The sequence below is a fragment of the Aquarana catesbeiana genome, linkage group LG02 (assembly GCF_042186555.1).
Source record: "Aquarana catesbeiana isolate 2022-GZ linkage group LG02, ASM4218655v1, whole genome shotgun sequence".
Lineage (NCBI taxonomy): Eukaryota > Metazoa > Chordata > Amphibia > Anura > Ranidae > Aquarana > Aquarana catesbeiana.
Window position 1 is genome coordinate 784,787,778 of NC_133325.1, and position 22,149 is coordinate 784,809,926.

At 45.0% G+C, this 22,149-nt stretch overlaps 1 protein-coding gene across 3 annotated transcripts in view; it reads left to right on the plus strand.

Annotated features, from left to right (window-relative positions):
- The first annotated feature begins 6,936 nt into the window (after positions 1-6,936).
- ZBTB20 (zinc finger and BTB domain containing 20) overlaps positions 6,937-22,149 on the plus strand; it is a 1,365,016-nt gene continuing 1,349,803 nt past the window's right edge. For 2 of the 3 annotated variants that reach the window (XM_073617410.1, XM_073617409.1), the window contains exon 1: positions 6,938-8,120. The gene's annotated coding sequence lies outside the window, so the exon portion shown is untranslated. Of the gene's footprint in view, positions 8,121-22,149 lie in introns of all 3 variants that reach the window. The other variant, XM_073617411.1, reaches the window with a different exon arrangement.

Consider the following 22,149-nt stretch of genomic DNA (forward strand, 5'->3'; position numbering starts at 1 on the left):
GCAAATTTACACTGTTATACAAGCTGTACACTCACTACTTTACATTGTAGAAGAGTGTCATTTCTTCAATGTTGTCACATGAAAAGATAGAATTAAAAATTTACAAAAATGTGAGGGGTGTACTAACTTTTGTGAGATACTGTGTATATATATATATATATATATATATATATATATATATATATATATATATTACTTTTTTGTCTGGCGTATACATCTATGTTATCCCAACCATGTTTGAATTCACTTTCTGTTGACTGACTCACTACCTCTGCTGGAAGTCTATTCCAAGAATCAACTACACTTTCATGTTGTAAAGTGCTGCGCAAACTATTGGCGCTATTTAAATCCTGCTTTATGATAATATTCTTTTGGTAAAATATATTTTTAAAAAGTTTATATTGATAAAAAAAAATATTATTCAGTTAAAAAAAATGAACTCCAATAGCATTGGACACATTATTGGTATAATACATATATTACTGTGCAAAATATTAAACGGAAAAAAAAAAAACAATACTAATAAACATATTAAATATTTGGGGGGAAAAAAAGAACAAAATTACTGTTAGAAAATATTACTGTTTTTATATATATATATATATATATATATATATATATATATATATATATTTTTTTTTTTTTTACTGAGTAAAATACTATAACAAAAATTTAATATAGATGTACTTATAACAAAAATACTATATATCAGAAAAAAATGTGTGTGTGTGTATATATATATATATATATATATATATATATATATATATATATTGTATCTATCTATAGATAGATAGATAGATAGATAGATAGATAGATAGTGTGACAGCAGGCAGGTAAAAACACCTGGTTGCATCCAGGATGGAAAATATGTATGCCCTAGATTCAGGCTTTATGCTGACTTATACCACTAGGGGGAGTGCTGGGAGTCCTGCAGGGGAAGAGTTAATGAGCCCAGCTGAAGTAAGTGGGCTCATTAAGACCTATAGAAAACACCCCAGCAGGCTTAGGGAGAGGCCCCATCCTGGAACCAGTTCTGTGATTGTGTAGACTGGGGAGTGTGGTATCTGAGCTTTGCGGTGAGTTAACGCCTGTGTGGCAAAACTTCTCAAAGAGAGATAGGGACTGGGGCAGCACAAGGCTGCACCCAGTTGTTAGTTAGGGAATCTACGTGTGTAGTAAGCGGTCAAGCTGACCAGGATTTCTTTTCATGTTTCTTTTTGTTTTTCTGTTATTTTTCAATGCATCTAGTCTGAATAAACCGCACCTTTGTTTTTGTTTCACCTACCAAGCTGTCTGCTGTGCCTGATTTTGTGTGGTGAACCCATCCAGGGGGTCACACACACACCCGCTGCCGAGCTAACCCCCTCACAGTTGGTGGAGAAGCAGGGGCAGTTTTTTTTTTTAAGGCCAGCATGGAGGAGATACTGAGACAGCTGGCTCTAGCAAATGCAAATCAGCAGCAGACAAATGCAGGTTTGCAAAAGAGCCTTGCAGCTCAACAACAAAGCCTTGCAGCCCAGCAGCAGACAAATGCAACTTTGCAGCAGAGTCTGGAAGCTCAGCAGAAAGCTCAACTGCAGAGTCTGGACGCTCAGCAACAAGCCCAGCAGCAATCTGAGGCCCTCTTCATAGAGCTGTTACAAAAGCAAGAGCAGAGACTCCAACAACAAATCGAGACATTAATGCAGCAACGGCCGCAGACCAGTGAGGCAAGTGGTTCCACTAATACTGCATCCTTTGGTGTGAGCCGTTTACTGACAAAAATGACTGGAGAGGATGATCCGGAGGTGTTTTTGACCACATTTGAAAGGACTGCTGAAAGGGAAAAGTGGCCTAAGGAGCAGTGGGCTGGACTTGTGGCCCCTCTGTTAACGGGGGAATCGCAGAAAGCCTATTATGACCTAGAGCCGGACCAAGCAAAAGACTATGTAGTGCTAAAAACAGAAATATTGGCACGGCTGGGTGTCACCCTGGCCGTCCGGGCTCAGCGTGTACATAACTGGACTTTCCGGCTTGGAAAACCCCCCAGGTCTCAAATGTATGATCTCATTCACCTGAGCAGGAGGTGGCTGCAGCCAGAGACTTTGACCGCACCAAACATTGTGGAACGTGTTGTTATGGATCGTTTTCTGAGAGCTCTTCCTACTTCCATCCAAAAGTGGGTAAGCCATGGAGACCCAGAAACTGCAGATAAGCTTGTGGATCTGGTTGAGAGGTACTTGGCTACAGAGAACCTGACCACCTCTTCCAGGGACTCACGGACTTTCCACCCTAAGACCAGACCATCCCCAGTGGCGGGTAAGATGACTCCAAGGGGTGAGGGTGGAGAGAGTGAGAGGGTGGGGGTTCAACCTAATGTCTGGCGGGAGCAGCCCGGGAAGCCCAGGCCGCAAGAGGCAGCGAAAAAGATTATTTGCTACCGCTGCCGGCAAGAGGGACATATTTCAGCTAATTGCCCAGTTGTGGATGAACCTATGCAATGTGACTTTATAAGGGACAGACGTCAGTCGATGTTTGCGACAGTCGCTTGTACTGCCATTCGGGGACCTGAGAAACATTTATGTAAAATGTGTATTAATGGTAGAAATGTGGATGTGTTGCTGGATTCAGGTAGCCTGGTGACATTGATAAAGGCTGAATTAGTTACTACAGTGGTCTCTGGGAATAACAAGGTGGCTGTTATTTGTGTGCATGGGGACACTCGAGAGTATCCTGTAACTTCAGTGTTTTTTGAGACCCACAAAGGTAACCTCTCTCATCAGGTGGGGTTAGTGTCTCACTTACCACATGATGCCATTGTGGGAAGGGATTTTCCAATGTTCTGGGAACTCTGGGATTGTCCTGAGCCCCCCACTGGTGCCCCTATAGACCAGAAAGATGATGACCAGAATTCCTCTGAGAGTGGTGAGGACTCTCCAGAATTTCCCTTGTCGGTATTGGCAGGGGAAACTCGAGAAAATGGGGAGGAGCCAACATCCTCAGATGAAAACATGCCGTCTGTGGAATTTTCAGATCTTGAGGTTCACAGGGAAAATTTTGCCACAGAACAGTTAAAAGACCCCACCCTAATAAAGGCACGGGAGAATGTGGTGAAAATAGATGGCGAGTTAGTGAACCCAGAAAAAACTTGCACTTACCCGTACTTCACTGTGGAAAGGGACCTACTGTATCGAGTGGCTCAAAGGGCAGAAGAAACCGTTGAGCAACTTGTGGTGCCCAAACCTTACCGGAAGTTGGTGTTGGAATTGGCCCATGGGCACATTCTTGGAGGTCATCTGGGGACAGAGAAAACCAGAGAGAGAGTATTGCAGAGATTCTATTGGCCTGGGGTCATGAAGGAAACAGAAAATTATTGTTCCTCCTGCCCTGTGTGTCAGAAATCGGCACCTATGCCACATTTCCGTAACCCGCTGGTACCTCTTCCTATCATTGAGATCCCCTTTGAGAGGATCGCAATGGATTTGGTAGGTCCGATAATGAAGTCCGCTAGGGGGCATCAGTACATTTTGGTTATAATGGACTATGCCACCCGTTATCCGGAAGCGATTCCTCTTCGAAATACCTCGGCCAAAACCATAGCCAAAGAACTATCACTTGTTTTTAGCCGTGTGGGTATTTGTAAGGAACTGCTTACGGACCAAGGTACACCTTTTATGTCCCGAGTTATGAAAGAACTATGCAAGTTGTTCAAAGTGACACAATTACGTACGTCTGTGTATCACCCCCAAACAGATGGGTTGGTTGAAAGATTCAACAAAACCCTAAAACAAATGTTAAAGAAGGTGGTGGATAGAGATGGAAAGAATTGGGACTGTCTAATACCCTATTTGATGTTTGCCATTAGGGAGGTACCCCAATCCTCTACGGGTTTCTCACCCTTCGAGTTACTCTATGGGAGACACCCAAGAGGACTGCTGGATATCGCCAAGGAAACTTGGGAAAATGAGAGTTCTCCCCACAGGAGTGTGATTGAGCATGTCGCCCTGATGCAAGATAGAATTGCACAGGTAATGCCAATCGTAAAGGAACATTTGGCCCAATCGCAGTTAGCACAGCAGAGAGTGTACAACCGTGGGGCCAAGACCCGTACTTTTTCCCCAGGGGATAAGGTATTGGTGCTAGTCCCTACGGTTGAAAGCAAATTCATGGCCAAATGGCAAGGTCCATACGAAGTTCTCGAAAAAGTGAGTGAGGTGAACTATAGGGTCAGACAGCCAGGAAGGCGAAAGCCGGAACAGGTATATCACGTCAATCTGCTGAAAGCCTGGAGGGATAGGGAATCCCTAGTCGCAGAGACTTTGTCACCGGTCCAGTCTGATTGCTTTGTTCCTGAGGTTGGAATCGCAGTCTCCTTATCGAAACCCCAAAAACAGGAGGTTAAAGAGTTTGTACTTCGCAACAAAGAGATTTTCTCTGAGCTACCGGGAGAAACCTCTGGCGTAGAGCATGATATTATTACCCCGCCAGGAGAAAGGGTAAAACTAAAACCTTATAGAATACCAGAAGCCCGACGGGAGGCAATACGTGGGGAGGTTCAAAGGATGCTGGAATTGGGTGTGATAGAGGAGTCCCAGAGTGACTGGTCCAGTCCTATCGTACTAGTGCCCAAACCTGATGGGAGCTGGCGGTTTTGTAACGATTTTCGACAATTGAATAAAGTTACAAAATTTGACACCTACCCCATGCCGCGTATAGATGAGTTGATCGACCGGCTGGGAACAGCCCGATACATGACAACTCTCGATCTCACCAAAGGGTATTGGCAAATTCCCCTGGCCGAGTCGGCCAAGGAGAAAACGGCGTTTGTAACCCCAGATGGGGCGTTCCAATACAAGAGAATGCCGTTTGGGTTACAGAATGCACCTGCAACATTCCAGCGGAAAATGGACAAAATTCTGAGGCCCCATCAGAAGTATGCTGCAGCTTACCTGGATGATGTGATTATCCATAGCACAGATTGGGTCTCACATCTGCCAAAAGTGCAAGCAGTCTTAGACTCCATACGGGAAGCTGGGTTTACAGCCAATCCAAAGAAGTGCACCATTGGACAGGAGGAGGCCAAATATCTGGGGTACACTATTGGGAGGGGAGTGATAAAGCCTCAAGTCAATAAAGTTGAGGCCATACAGAGTTGGCCACGTCCCAACAGCAAGAAACAGGTACGAGCCTTTCTGGGAATCGCTGGCTATTATCGGCGATTCATCCCCCATTTTGCTTCTCAGGCTGTGCCCCTCACCAACCTGACAAAAGGGAAAGAGTCTGTCATGGTCAAATGGTCCCCAGAGGCTGAAGCAGCATTCCAGTCATTAAAAACCGCCTTATGTAGCCAGCCAGTGTTGTACTCCCCAGACTTCTCTAAGGACTTTGTTGTACAAACTGATGCATCAGACGTTGGGTTGGGAGCAGTGTTGTCCCAGGTCTGGAACGGGGAAGAGCACCCAGTCATTTACCTCAGCAGGAAATTGAAGTCCCATGAGGTAAATTACGCCACAATTGAGAAGGAGTGTTTAGCTGTGAAGTGGGCTCTAGATTCCCTTCGGTACTATCTATTAGGTAGGCACTTTGACCTGGTAACTGATCACGCTCCTTTAAAGTGGATGGCTCAAAACAAGGAGACCAATAGAAGGATAAATAGGTGGTTCCTGGCCCTACAGGAATTCAACTTTACAGTAAAGCATCGCCCTGGCGTTAAAATGGGGAATGTGGATGCTTTGTCTCGAGTACATGCGTGCCTGACTGCGTGTGTTCCAACCCCAAGGTTGAAACAAGAGGGGGGGGTATGTGACAGCAGGCAGGTAAAAACACCTGGTTGCATCCAGGATGGAAAATATGTATGCCCTAGATTCAGGCTTTATGCTGACTTATACCACTAGGGGGAGTGCTGGGAGTCCTGCAGGGGAAGAGTTAATGAGCCCAGCTGAAGTAAGTGGGCTCATTAAGACCTATAGAAAACACCCCAGCAGGCTTAGGGAGAGGCCCCATCCTGGAACCAGTTCTGTGATTGTGTAGACTGGGGAGTGTGGTATCTGAGCTTTGCGGTGAGTTAACGCCTGTGTGGCAAAACTTCTCAAAGAGAGATAGGGACTGGGGCAGCACAAGGCTGCACCCAGTTGTTAGTTAGGGAATCTACGTGTGTAGTAAGCGGTCAAGCTGACCAGGATTTCTTTTCATGTTTCTTTTTGTTTTTCTGTTATTTTTCAATGCATCTAGTCTGAATAAACCGCACCTTTGTTTTTGTTTCACCTACCAAGCTGTCTGCTGTGCCTGATTTTGTGTGGTGAACCCATCCAGGGGGTCACACACACACCCGCTGCCGAGCTAACCCCCTCACAATAGATAGATAGATAGATGGAGATATACATTTTTTGAAGAGTATACTATATTTATTATTTTTTTTATATAGTATACATATATATATATATATATACACATATATATATATATACACATATATATACATACACACACATTTCTTTCTGATATATAGTATTTTTGTTATAAGTACATCTATATTAAATTTTTGTTATAGTATTTTACTCAGTAAAATATATATATATATATATATATATATATTTCTTTTAACAAAATACTATATAACAAAACCTTGCCCTAATAATTATATATATATATATATATATATATTTATTTTTATTTTTTTTAAGTGAAAAAATACTGTAAAAAAAAATGAAGTTCATATTAATAAATATATTATTCTCTTAGGAAAAAATAACTATGTATTACATTATAGGAAACATTATTGATTTATACATATATATGTATTATTATTTTTTTACGTGAAAGACACTTATATCCTTTACTGTGTAAAATACTATATAATGAAAATTACCTCAATAATAATAAAATGTTATATATATATATATATATATATATATATATATATATATATATATATATATATATATTATAAAAAAATTATAATGTGCAAAAATATACTGTATAAAAAAAGTAAAGTTCATATGAATATTAAACAGAAAAAAAAAAAAACCTTTATAGTATTGGAAAAAATATTTAATATACATATTGATTACTTATACTCAGAAATATAATGTATTGGGTTGATTTATTGAAGTGTGATCTTTCCTATGTAGTATACATTGGAGTACCATTACTGCCGCTCTGTGTTCTGATTGGCTGCTTCCTATAGGAAATGATTGGTCATGACTTCCTATCAGGGTGTAGTGCGCTCTCTGGCCGGCAGGGGGAGCCTGGCTCTCTCTGATCTCCACACACGGCGGCTCCCCTGACCTCATCCACCTGCCAGACTGACGGCCCTCCCCATCCCGGAGACTTCTTCCAGCCGCCTTCAGACATTGGACGGCCCGGTGCGTACGTCACTCGTTCTCGGCCTCCCCATTGGCTCTGCCGGGCTGTCAGTCACAGTCCAGGGGTCATTTAAGTTTACCGGCCGGAAATAAATAAATAAGTCGCCTGTAAATTAGAAATGCGTAGAGCATCATAGAAGAAAAAAAAAAGAAAAGAAGGAGAGTCTGGGACACACTAACTTGCTAGAGGAGGGCGGGATTATAGCGCGAGTGACGTCCTGCAAGGCCAATCAGCGGCCACGATGGCGGATCGGCGCCCGTGTGTCCTCCATGCCAGCCGCTGACGTTCCTTGGGAGGCACGGGGACGGACACGTGACGTCGCTGTCACCGTACCACGAGCGGGTGTACGCTGTCACATCACAAAAAAAAAGAAAAGTATGTCACTGGAAAGATCAACCAATCACCGAGCTTTCAGTTCTAGATCCCGCCCCATCCTAGGACAAGCGGCGTGTTTTTCCACCAATAGCGACCTCGCTAAACCGGAGCACACGAGATCTCAGCCAATCAGAGGAGAAGTGGGGCGGGCAAGCCGAGGTGAGCTCGATTTGTTTTTGGGCGTGGCCGGGACGCGCGTGTCGCAGGCGGCCACTCCCTGATTGCCAAGCCCGGCGACCAATGGCGCGGCGGGTTAGCGGGACAGTGGCCAATGGGGTGCGGCGGCGGGCTGGAGTTGGGCGGGGCTGTCAGGGGTGCCGTGAGGTGACAGCGGGCCGAGGTATGGAGGATTTAGTGAGCGGGACGGAGGAGGAGGACGGAGCCAGAGCGGAGAGAAGGTAATTCCCGAGGACGGAGCTGTGGAGAGCGGAGGGAGGGCGGGGCGGTGTGTGAGGGAGAGGAGTCAGGGGGAGACGGCTGAGACCTCCTCCTTCTTCTACGTATCAGCCCCCTTCTCCTGTCCCCTCCCCCGTGTCCCCGCATGACTCCCCTCACTACACTCACTGACTGAGAGAGAGAGAATACCACCGAGAGGGTCCTCACTGATGGAGAGAGAGTCCCTTCACCATAGAGAGAGAGTGTCCCCTGAGAGAGTCCATTCACCATAGAGAGGGTCCTCACTGAGGGAGAGAGTGTCCCAAGAGAGAGTCCATTCACCATAGAGAGGGTCCTCACTAAGAGAGAGAGTGTCCCAAGAAAGAGTCCATTCACCATAGAGAGAGTGTCCCCTGAGAGTGTCCTCACTGAGGGAGAGAGTGTCCCCTGAGAGTCCTTTCACCATAGAGAGTGTCCCCATAGAGAGAGAATACCACCGAGAGTGTCTTCACTGAGGGAGAGAGTGTCCCAAGAGAGAGTCTCTTCACCATAGAGAGAGAGTGTCCCTTCACCATAGAGAGAGAGTGTCCCCTGAGAGAGTCCATTCACCATAGAGAGGGTCCTCACTGAGGGAGAGAGTGTCCCAAGAGAGAGTCCATTCACCATAGAGAGGGTCCTCACTAAGAGAGAGAGTGTCCCAAGAAAGAGTCCATTCACCATAGAGAGAGTGTCCCCTGAGAGTGTCCTCACTGAGGGAGAGAGTGTCCCCTGAGAGTCCTTTCACCATAGAGAGTGTCCCCATAGAGAGAGAATACCACCGAGAGGGTCCTCACTGAGGGAGAGAGTGTCCCAAGAGAGAGTCCCTTCACCATAGAGAGAGTGTCCCAAGAGAGAGTCCCTTCACCATAGAGAGAGTGTCCCCTGAGAGTGTCCTCACTGAGGGAGAGAGTGTCCACTGAGAGTCCCTTCACCATAGAGAGTGTCCCCATAGAGAGAGAATACCACCGAGAGTGTCCTCACTGAGGGAGAGAGTGTCCCAAAAGAGAGTCCCCTCACCATAGAGAGAGAGTGTCCCCTGAGAGAGAGAATACCACTGAGAGGGTCCTCACTGAGGGAGAGAGTGTCCTAAGAGAGAGTCCCTTCACCATAGAGAGGGACCTCACTGAAGGAGAGAGTCCCTTCACCATAGAGAGAGAGTGTCCCCCGAGAGATACCACCAAGAGGGTCCTCACTGAGGGAGAGAGTGTCCTAAGAGAGAGTCCCTTCACCATAGAGAGGGACCTCACTGAGGGAGAGAGTGTCCCAAGAGAGAGTCCCTTCACCATAGAGAGGGACCTCGCTGAGGGAGAGAGTCCCAAGAGAGAGTCCCTTCGCCATAGAGAGAGAGTGTCCCCCGAGAGATACCACCAAGAGGGTCCTCACTGAGGGAGAGAGTGTCCCAAGAGAGTCCCTTCACCATAGAGTGTCCCCTGAGAGTGTCCTCACTGAGGGAGAGAGTGTCCCCTGAGAGTCCCTTCACCATAGAGAGTGTCCCCATAGAGAGAGAATACCACAGAGAGTGTCCTCACTGAGGGAGAGAGTGTCCCCTGAGAGAGAGTCCCTTCACCATAGAGTGTCCACACTGAGGGAGAGAGAGTGTCCCAAGAGAGAGCCCCTTCACGATAGAGAGAGAGAGAATACCACCGAGAGTGTCCACACTGAGTGAGAGAGTGTCCCCAGAGAGAGAGAGAATACCACCGAGAGTCCCTTCACTGAGGGAGAGAGTGTCCCCTGAGAGAGTTGCTTCACCATAGAGAGCGAGAGAGAGAATCCCCTGAGAGTTCCTTCACAGAGAGAGAGAATACCACCAAGAGTGTCCTCACTGAGGGAGAGTGTGTCCCCTGTGAGAGTTTCTTGACCATAGAGAGAGAGAGTCCCTTCACTGAGGGAGAGAGTGTCCCCTGAGAGAGTTCCTTCACCATAGAGAGCGAGAGAGAAAGTCCCCCCTGAGAGAGTTCCTTCACCATAGAGCGAAAAAGAGTGTCCCCTGAGAGAGTTCCTTCACCATAGAGAGAGTGTCCCCCAGAGAGTTCCTTCACCATAGAGAGAGTGTCCCCCCGAGAGAGTTCCTTCACCATAGAGAGAGTGTCCCCCCGAGAGAGTTCCTTCACCATAGAGAGAGTGTCCCCCCGAGAGAGTTCCTTCACCATAGAGAGAGTGTCCCCCGAGAGAGTTCCTTCACCATAGAGAGAGTGTCCCCCCGAGAGAGTTCCTTCACCATAGAGAGAGTGTCCCCCCGAGAGAGTTCCTTCACCATAGAGAGAGTGTCCCCCCGAGAGAGTTCCTTCACCATAGAGAGAGTGTCCCCCCGAGAGAGTTCCTTCACCATAGAGAGAGTGTCCCCCGAGAGAGTTCCTTCACCATAGAGAGAGTGTCCCCCCGAGAGAGTTCCTTCACCATAGAGAGAGTGTCCCCCCGAGAGAGTTCCTTCACCATAGAGAGAGTGTCCCCCCGAGAGAGTTCCTTCACCATAGAGAGAGTGTCCCCCCGAGAGAGTTCCTTCACCATAGAGAGAGTGTCCCCCCGAGAGAGTTCCTTCACCATAGAGAGAGTGTCCCCCCGAGAGAGTTCCTTCACCATAGAGAGAGTGTCCCCCCGAGAGAGTTCCTTCACCATAGAGAGAGTGTCCCCCCGAGAGAGTTCCTTCACCATAGAGAGAGTGTCCCCCCGAGAGAGTTCCTTCACCATAGAGAGAGTGTCCCCCCGAGAGAGTTCCTTCACCATAGAGAGAGTGTCCCCTGAGAGAGTTCCTTCAATATATATAGAGAGAAAGAGTGTCCCCTGAGAGAGTCCCTTAACTATAGAAAGAGGGAGAGAATACCAGCGAGAGTGTCCCCTGAGAGAGTTTTTTTCTACCATAGAGAGAGAGTGTCCCCTGAGAGAGAGAATACCACCGAGAGTCCCTTCACTGAGGGAGAGAATGTCCCCTGAGAGAGTTGCTTCACCATAGAGAGAGAGAGAATACCAGAGAGAGTGTCCCCTGAGAGTTCCTGCATCATAGAGAGAGTGTCCCCTTAGAGAGAGAATACCACTGAGAGTCCCTTCACTGAGGGAGAGAGTGCCCCCTGAGAGAGTTGCTTCACCATAGAGAGAGCATTCCCTAAGAGAGTTTCTTGACCATAGAGAGTGTCCCCTGAGAGAGCTCTTTCACCATAGCGAAAGAGAGAATCCCATCAGAGAGTTCCTTCACCGAGAGAGAGAGAGAGTACCACCAAGAGTCCCTTCACTGAGGGAGAGAGTGTCCCCTGTCCTTCAGTGACTGACTGATAGTATACCCCCTTGTATAATCACCCCCCCCTTCCACTGAGTGTCCTCCTCTCCCCACATTATCACCCCCCCCAGAGTGTCTACCCTCCCATAATGGAACCACCCTCACTGAATGTGACTCCCTCTAATGGTGACCCCCCCAATAATTACACCGCCTATGAAGTGGCACCGCTGACGTCACCCCCTGAGCCCAGGTACTGACATGTCACCCCCCCCCCCCCTCACCAGGAGGAGTACTAGTACTATACTAATGTTTATATCTCTTACACCTCACTCATAGCAATGGGAGTATGATATACTGACACTATGGATATGTGGGTCTTGTACAGCACATTCTTAGGGCAACTGTATAATAATCATGTCAGGAGCTGCTACACCGTACTCACAGGAGTACTATGTACTAGGAATACTAATAATAACCATGTCAGGGGCCCCTCACATAGGAGTACTCCATACAACATACTACTGCTAGTAATCATCATGTCAGGAGGCACCATTCTTCACTCATGGGAGTACCATATATAACAAATGATTATCTCCTTGTATTTGTGTCTATTACAGTCCGCCCATGGCACTGAGAAAACTTCTACTAATAATAATCATAGGGGGGTCTGTTATACCACATGTCTAGTTATTGGTCCATTGCCCTGAGCTCCTACACTGCTATTATTATTACCGTTACTGCCAGTAATACTAATTATACCAAGGTCTATAACACTGCTGTCCTCTCCTCCATTACTACTAATCATAATAAAATAATACAATCTCTATAATGTTTTAATTATTATAATTAATTGAATGATACCTGGCTTTGGTACACGGCACCCACAACAATAGAATTCTTTTTTGTTACTGCAGTCATTAATAACTATATATTTTTGGTTTATTACACTGCGATGATTACTATAAATAGTAATTACACCTGGGACTGTTACATCGCATCCTTGGTTGTGGAATTATTATTATTACTGCTGGGAATATGTGAAAAAATAGAATACCACCTTCATGGCAGCAGGATTATCATGAATGGAACCCCCTAACAATAAGCATTTGAGGGTCTGTCACAGTTTATTATTATTATTATTATTATTATTATTACAGGTATAGGGGGTTCTATTGCTCCGCACACTGTTACACTCTGTTCATTCTGGGTTGCTGTTATATATATATATATATATATCTCTATCTCATCAATTTATATGAATATGAATTTATTTTGCTCGTTACCCTCACCAACAGGCCTATTTTTTGCCTGCTATCGGCCCCCCGACGAGCCTACTTTCGCCCACTATCGGCCTCCGATGACCCTATTTTTCGCCCACTATCGGCCTCCGGCGACCCTATTTTCGCCTGCTATCGGCTCCCGACGAGGCTATTTTCGTCCGTTATCAGCCCCCGACTAGCCTATTTTTCGCCCGCTATCGGCCCCCGACGAGCCTATTTTTCGCCCGCTATCGGCCTCCGACGTGCCTATTTTTCGCCCGCTATCGGCCCCCGACGAGCCTATTTTTCGCCCGCTATCGGCCCCCGACGAGCCTATTTTTCGCCCGCTATCGGCCTCCGACGACCCTATTTTTCGCCCGCTATCGGCCCCCGACGTGCCTATTTTTCGCCCGCTATCGGCCCCCGACGAGCCTATTTTTCGCCCGCTATCGGCCCCCGACGAGCCTATTTTTCGCCCGCTATCGGCCTCCGACGACCCTATTTTTCGCCGGCACCGGCGACCCTATTTTCGCCTGCTATCGGCTCCAGACGAGGCTATTTTCGTCCGTTATCAGCCCCCGACTAGCCTATTTTTCGCCCGCTATCGGCCCCCGACGAGCCTATTTTTCGCCCACTATCGGCCTCGGACGTGCCTATTTTTCGCCCACTATCGGCCCCCGACGAGCCTATTTTTCGCCCGCTATCGGCCCCCGACGAGCCTATTTTTCGCCCGCTATCGGCCCCCGACAAGCCTATTTTTCGCCCGCTATCGGCCCCCGACGAGCCTATTTTTCGCCCGCTATCGGCCCCCGACGAGCCTATTTTTTGCCCGCTATCGGCACCGGCGACCCTATTTTCTTTTGCTATCGGCACCGATGAGCGTATTTTCGCCCAACCATTTTCAGTCAGGTGATATATCGGTCACAAAAAAAAATACACTTTTTAACGAATTAAAAAAAAAACAAAAAAAAAAACTAAACAGTAAAGTTAGCCCAATTTTTTTTGTATAATGTGAAAGCTGATGTTACGCCACGAAAATCGTGATCTTTATTCTTAGCAAAAAAATCGTAATTCTCATTTTTCCCAGAATCGTGCAATTCTATACTGTGACGTGACAAAAACACTTGCATCAGAGGCATGTCCCTTTTTAAAAAAAAAAAAAGCTTCAGCTGTTGAAGGGATAACAACATGTTATGCCAAACCTCTATCGCCCGCTATCGGCCCCCGATGGACCTATTTTTCGCCCGCTATCGGCCCCCGACGAGCCTATTTTTCGCCCGCTATCGGCCCCCGACGAGCCTATTTTTCGCCCGCTATCGGCCCCCGACGAGCCTATTTTTCGCCCGCTATCGGCCCCCGGCGAGCCTATTTTTCGCCCGCTATCGGCCCCCGACGAGCCTATTTTTCGCCCGCTATCGGCCCCCGACGAGCCTATTTTTCGCCCGCTATCGGCCCCCGACGAGCCTATTTTTCGCCCGCTATCGGCCCCCGACGAGCCTATTTTTCGCCCGCTATCGGCCCCCGACGAGCCTATTTTTCGCCCGCTATCGGCCCCCGACGAGCCTATTTTTCGCCCGCTATCGGCCCCCGACGAGCCTATTTTTCGCCCGCTATCGGCCCCCGGCGAGCCTATTTTTCACCCGCTATCGGCCCCCGACGAGGCTATTTTCGTCTGCTATCGGCACCGGCGACCCTATTTTCGCCCAGCCATTTTCAGTCAGGTGATATATCGGTCATAATTGTCATCGCCAGCATTCCAATGACTAAAACTAAACAAAAAATTCACTCTGAATTTTCATCAATTGATGAAAACTATGACGAAATGCCAATTTTCGTCAAGTAAGGAAAACGGAACCAAAATGCGAGGGAGGGGCGTATTACTTATAAAGACGTTATGTAACGGCTAAATCTGTGTCTGTGTCTGTGTAGTTCAAACCTTAATACCATAAATAATAACGTTATTAGATTTTTTTTTTTTTTTGTACTCCAGGAGTAAATAATGAGTTTGGAAATTCTAGAGAAATGTTTAAGTAACGCATTTTAACTACACCCATTAGATTTTAGTCGACTAAAATATGCCTAAAACTAAAACAATTCAGATGACTAAAATGACATTTTAGTGAAAACGGACTGTCCGTTTTACACCTGACTGCCCTCCGATTTCATTTGATCCATCCATCTGTTTTTTGTGGATCGGATGTTGGCGGGTGTCAATGGACACATGTCCTTAAACACCCGCTGCTCTATTGGAGGAGACTGAAGGGTCCGATCAGGTCCCCCCTGAAAAACTGACAGGCAGACCCTATCGATCCGTCAGTGTGAAAGGGGCCTTAGTTGTGCATTAGAGCTGCACGATTAATCGCTAAGAATCAAGATCACGATTCTTTTCCCTGCGATCTTAACAAAGCATTTTCTCAATTCTATGCAGAGTTCTCTGCTCAAGCCAACAGCTGTCAAAAAAAAAAAAAACAGGCAGTCTGCCAAGTTTCACAACATTCCTCAGCAGCTGAGCTAACTATAAACATTGTAACTTTTTTTTTTTTTTTTTTTTTTGTATTTTAGATCAAAGGAATGAACTTAGGTCTGTAAATAAGGGAAGTTTAACCACTTTATGACTAAACCTTTTTCTTACACTTGTTGGTTTCAAGTTAAAATCCATTATTTTTAGCTAGAAAATTACTTAGAACCCCCAAACTTATATACTATAATATAATATATAAATCTTTTTTTTTTTTTAGCAGAGACCCTAGAGAATAAAACGGGAGTTGTTGCAATATTTTATGTCACACAGTATTTGCGCAGCAGTCTTTCAAATTTAATTTTTTTTGGGGGGGGGGGGGGGGGGGGAATACACTTTTTAATGAATTAAAAAAAAAAACTAAACAGTAAAGTTAGCACAATTTTTTTGTATAATGTGAAAGATGATGTTACGCCACGAAAATCGTGATCTTTATTCTAAGCAAAAAAATCGCGATTCTCATTTTTCCCAGAATTGTGCGGCTCTATCTACATACATTCTATAATGTTCAGAAAAAAAGGGGACGGGGAGCTGAAATTGCACACTGCGAAGCTCAGTGAGGAGAGCTCTGCAAGCTGATACACCCCCCCCCCCTTTTCACACAACACACAGGAGAAGAGCTGAGGCTGTCAGTCACAGGCTGTGTGCTGGAGTTCCCTCCCCTGTCACCTTTTAATCTCTTGGTGTCAGGGAAAACTAGTCAGAAGTGACTCATGCAGATGGCAGAGGAAAGAAGCCGCAGACAGAAATGACACTTAGTGCTCTGGATTGAGTCAAATACACACTATAGAGGGATTTGCGTTGTTACTATTTCATGTCAGACTTTAACTGCTCGTTTAGGTCCAGGGGACATAGAAAAGAAGGTTTTATTTACCTGAACCTCCTCACTGTAAGACCGATCCTGCACCATCCCCCAAACCCCCCCCCCCCCCACCACCACCACCACGGTCAGTCAGTTCTGATGTCATCACAACCAGTGCATTGTTTGTGAGGATGCGGAGGGACAGAAGGGGGAGCGCCATCTACTGGGGGATCAGGTAAGTAAAACTGCTTTTACTCTCTCCTAGACTATACAAGTGGTTAAAGTGGTTGTAAAGCCTCAAGGTGTTTCACCCATTTAAAAGTCAGCAGCTACAAAAAGTGTAGCTGCTGACTTTTAATAATAAGACACTCACCTGTCCCAGGGTCCAGCGATGCGGGCGCAGGAAGCCTCGCTCCTCTCCCTCTCCGAGGCGCCGGCATTCTAACTCTGGGCGCCCAGGAGTGGCTTCACAGCCGGTCGCGCACTGCGAATACGCGAGCCGCGCTGTGATTGGCCGGGCAATCTTCTGGAACCTGTGACGTGTCCCAGAAGATTGCAGGGAGGGAGGGGTAAGAGGTGAACTTCCTTCTGGCCCCGAGGAGCCAGGGGAGGAAGTGGGAGCTGGGTGCCCGTAAAAACTGGGTACCCGCTCCCCCCCCCCAAAAAAAAATGACATGTCAAATGTGGCATGTCAGGGGGTCACCTGCACTTAAAGCAGAAGTTCCATTTTTGGGTGGAACTCCCGCTTTTAATACAGTCTGTGCATTAAGGTGAAAAACCTTTTGTGCTGCAGCTCCCCCCAGACCACCACCCCCCCCTTTTTTTTTTTTTTTTTTTTTTTTTTTTTTTTTTTTTACCTGAGCCCGATCCGATCCAGCGATGTGCACGAGTGCAGCGGCTCCAGCCGCCATCTCTCTCCTCATTGGACAGACTGATAGCTCCTGTCGCTGTCAATCAAATCCAGTGACATGGGAGCGGGGGGGGGGGGGGGCGGCGAGTCCTCCTGTCTGTGTCAATGGATGCAGCAGGGTTCCCCCAGGGAAAGCGGCTTTCCGTAGGGGCACCCGCTTAAAGAGGGGCCTGGAGCGCGGGGCACCCCCAGAAAAAGAGGATCGGGGCTGCTCTGTGCAAAACGATTTCACAGAGCAGGTAAGTATAGGCATGTGTTTTGTTATTTTTATAGCAAAACCCCCCCCCAAAAAAAACGAGGATTTAAAGGCACTTAAACCCTTGCAGCGCGGGCGCAGCCCCCTGCTACAAGAAAAAACTTTTACATTTGCTGGAGTTGGGTTTGAAGGTGTGTGTCTGTGTGTCTGTGTGTCTGTGTGTGTGTGTGTGTGTGTGGGCTCATTTTATAAGATCCAGTGTCCTCCTAAAAATAGAATGAGGTTGTGTGATGCCATGACCGGGTCAAGTTGTAAAAACTGCCCACACACATTGCTGTCTTCAATTCAGATTTCTTACATTTTTGCACAAAAGATAATTTTTGTAGCGTTCTGTCTAAACTTGGTAGATATTTCTCTTAGCAGATTGTAACATGTGGAGTGCGAACGTTCTCCTGTTATGGTTACAACCACCTGCTGGTGTGTAGAAAGTCTACATCACACATTATTATTATTATTATTATTATTATTATTATTATTATTATTATTATTATTATTATCCCCTATACGCCTGCACAGACAGGTTACCGATGCAGGATTGTCGCACGCAACGTATATCTCCTTCTCCTAATGATGTTGTTATACAAAACATGAGCCATATGTATGCAGGTATTAAGACCTGTCTCTGCAGCGTGTATCACATTTCATGTTATTTGTATTATTATCCTTTTCAGTTGTAGAGCGAGCTTCACTTACATGATAAACATGTGAAACAATGATACCGTCACCTGCACCGAGCATGCAAATGATATTTATTTCAAATTATAATTATTACCACACCCCCCCCATCATCTTTCACTGACTGGACCTGTTGGTCGCTGCACCTTATTTTTTAGATGTCGCGTATTATTGAAATATGCTTCCCCCCCCCCTTTTTTATTTTTTTTTTATTTATTTATTTTTTTTATTTATTATTATTAATAATATTTTTTTTTTTTTCTGTTTTTATAAGTTTTTATTGAATATTTCAACAAGGAATATAAACAAAGCTGCAAATAAAATCATATATGGTTTCACATCAATGAAACCTCCCTGAAAATACACATTATTTTTATATTCTTGTAACACAAAAAGAAAAGAAGGGGGGAAAAAAAAACAAATAAAAACACAAAAAGGGAGGGGACGGGGGAGGTGAATCGGGTGCATTATCTGGCTGTTAATTCCAATGCAGCTTTTACATTACACAACAGAGTATTCCTTTTCCTTACCCTTTTTTTTTTTTTCATGTTTCATCTTCACATAAATGTTTGTAATAAGACTCTTTTAGGCTAGGTTTCCACTACTGCGACCCCCAAAGTGACTTTTTTTTTTTCGATGCGATGTCATGCGACCGGTGAGAACCATGCGAGAACAAGTAGGTGAAAAAAGTACTGCAAAAACTTTTTTTTTTTTGGAGTCACACCAGTTAGAACGGGAACCATTAAAATACAATAGATTTTTGACTTGTCATTCGACTTCACATGTGTCAAGTCGCACAACAACTCACAGTAATGGAAAAAGAGCCTTATACAGCTAACTTGTCCTGTGACTTGGGACTGCAAAGTCGCATGACAAGTCGTTCCCCCCTCCCCCCCATCCCATGATCTCCAATGATAACTATTCATATATGTGTGACTTCAGAGTAGTCCCTGTACTCCTTTTGGTCCGACTTTCATGCGAGTTGAGGTCCATAGACCGCAAGTTTACACAGACATTCCCTGAAATTGCATCAAAATCGCGCGACTTTCAAGTCGTGGCGGTGCTAAAGGGGCCTAAGACAATATTACTATATGAGGCTGTAGTTTTAAACTCGTGCCAACATGCCCATACTGTATTTTTAAATGTTGCTCAATAGCATCTCTAGCCATGTATGTACACTCTTCTAGGAAACATAAATCATCCACCCTTCGTGAAATATACCAGCCCAGGCCTATCCTGGCATTCCTCTCTCTCCTACATGTAAAGATCATTTTCTTTTTGCTAGCAAATTACTTCAAAAAAAAAAAAAAAAAAAAAAAATATATATATATATATATATATATATATATATATATATATATATATATATATATATATATATATATATATATATATATATATATATATATATATATATATATTGCATACATACATACAGTGGGGACTGAAAGTATTCAGACCCCCTTAAATGTTTCACTCTTTGTTATATTGCAGCCATTTGCTAAAATCATTTAAGTTCATTTTTCTCCTCATTAACCGGTTCCCGACCGGCGCACGACGATGTACGTCGGCAGAATGGCACGGCTGGGCAAATGGGCGTACCTGTACGTCCATTTGAATTCCCCAGCGTGCCATTGCGTGTGAGCCGCCGGCGGCGCGCGCGCCGGCCGGGAGCTCCGTGAGTCGGGTCGCGGGTCCCGCGGTCGCCTCACGGAGAGGACGAACGGGGAGATGCTGATGTAAACAGCATCTCCCCGTTTTGCCCAGTGACAAGTGTGACTGATCACTGCTCCCTGTCATCGGGAGCAGTGATGAGTCTAGTGACACATACAGCCCCTCCCCCCCTACAGTTAGAAAACACTCCCCTAGTACTGATTAACCCCTCCCCGCCCCCGAGTGGTTAACCCCTTCACTGCCAGTGTCATTTACACAGTAATCAGTGCATTTTTATTCGTACTGATCACTGTATAAATGACAAAAATGTGTCAAGAATGTCCGCCATAATGTCGCAGTCACAATAAAAATCGCTGATCGCCGCCATTACTAGTAAAAAAAAAAATTATTAATAAAAATGCCATAAAACTATCCCCTATTTAGTAAACGCTATAACTTTTGCGCAAACTAATCAATAAACGCTTAGTGTGATTTTTTTTTTTTTTTTTTTTTTTTTTTTACCAAAAATATGTAGAAGAATACGTATCGGCCTAAACTGAGGGAAAAAAATGTTTTTTTATATATTTTTGGGGGATATTTATTATAGCAAAATGTAAAAAATAATGCGTTTTTTTCAAAATTGTCACTCTTATTTTGTTTATAGCGCAAAAAAAAAAAAATCGCAGAGGTGATTAAATACCACCAAAAGAAAGCTCTATTTGTGGGAAAAAAAAAGGACGTCAATATTGTTTGGGAGCCACGTCGCACGACCGCGCAATTGTCAGTTAGCCCTCATGCACACAGGCTGTTAAAAAAACGTTATGAAAACGCCAGTATCTTTGCAGTGATTTTTTTAAACTTTTTTCAGCGTTTTTGCAATAGCGTTTTTTAGCGTTTTTGAGCGTTTTTCCGCGTTAGCGTTTTTGAGCGTTTTTTTTTTTTTTCAAATTTTTTTTTTTTTTTTCAATGGATCAAAAACGCTAAAAAACGTTGGTGAATGACGTTTTTGATCGTTTTTTAACGTTTTTGAGCGTTACACATTACAGCTGAAAAACGTCTCTCAGAACCCACTGGTCCTGGGTTTTTTTTACAGCTTAAAAACGCCTATGCCACTTGCAGCTCAAAAACGCCTAGGTGGGCATGAAGCCATAGACTAACATAGACAGGCCTTTTTAAGCTGCAAAAAAAGCTCAAAAAAGCAGCTGTAAAAATGTCCGTGTGCATGAGGACTTAAAGCGACGCAGTGCCGAATCGCAAAAAACGCTCTGGTCAGGAAGGGGGTAAATTCTTCCGGGGCTGAAGCGGTTAATGTACACACAGCACCCCATATTGACAGAAAAACACATAATTGTTGATATTTTTGCAGATTTATTAAAGAAAAACTGAAATATCACATGGTCCTAAGTATTCAGACCCCTTGCTGTGACACTCATATATTTAACTCAGGTGCTGTCTATTTCTTCTTGATCATCCTTGAGATGGTTCTACACCTTCATCTGAGTCCAGCTGTGTTTGATTATACTGATTGGACTTGATTAGGAAAGCCACACACCTGTCTATATAAGACCTTACAGCTCACAGTGCATGTCAGAGCAAATGAGAATCATGAGGTCAAAGGAACTGCCTGAAGAGCTCAGAGACAGAATTGTGGCAAGGCACAGATCTGGCCAAGGTTACAAAAAATTTCTGCTGCACTTAAGGTTCCTAAGAGCACAGAGGCCTCCATAATCCTTAAATGGAAGATGTTTGGGACGACCAGAATTGCATGTCAGGGCAAATGAGACCTCTATGGACCTCAAGTCGCATCAAAGTTGGACCAAAGTAGTGCAGGGACTACTTTTTGAAGTCACACAGATATGAACGGTACTCATTGGAAATCATGGGCTACGACTTGTCATGCGTTTTTTTTTTTTTTTTCTGCAATGACAAGTCGCACTAATGGAAACGTCCCCACATCTCTCCACTATGCTGATCGATACAATCGCAAGAAAAAAACTCACCCAAGCTCTACCGCTATATAGTACAGTTGGTGTGTAGAGTAGTCGTTGCTCTGGCTAATTAAGCTCACAAAAGATCCATAGAAAGTACAGGCCGGCAACTCGACAGCTTCTCCATAGAAAATATTTAGGCATTACAGCAATAACATCATCCAAAAAATACCTACGCTTTTCGGCCTTAGGCCTTCATCAAAAGCAATACAATCGATCTCAGGCTTCCCATCAAAAAAAGTCAGTATTTGCATTTGCCGACGCTGGAAGTGACACCATCACGTCACTCCCAACCTCCGAGGGCAATAGAGATAGCTGGGGGACCATCTGGTCCGCAGTCAGCTCTATGGTGAACTCGCCGGCCGGTAGAAGCACCAGAGGGCAGTGGGAATGGGGGGGAGGGTATCCCCTCCTGTAAAAGCAATCAAGCAGCTAAACAGCTGCTAGGATGACTTTTACTTTGCAGAGAATTGCCTGCTGAAAAAAAAAGAAGATATATCTGTATGATGCCTGCAGCTGCACCCATCATTCAGATATCTCCACTCCACATATGATGGCCTACGGGCGGGAAATGGTTAACCTTCTTCCGTCCCCTTTTTTTTTTTTTTTTTCAATTACTATTTATTTATGTTAACCTTCTTCTGTTCCTTTTTTTTTTTTTTTTTTTTTAAATTATTATTTATTTATTTTTATTATTTTTTTTTCTTTTTTTTTTCAGCTACAGACCCACCCCACCCCATG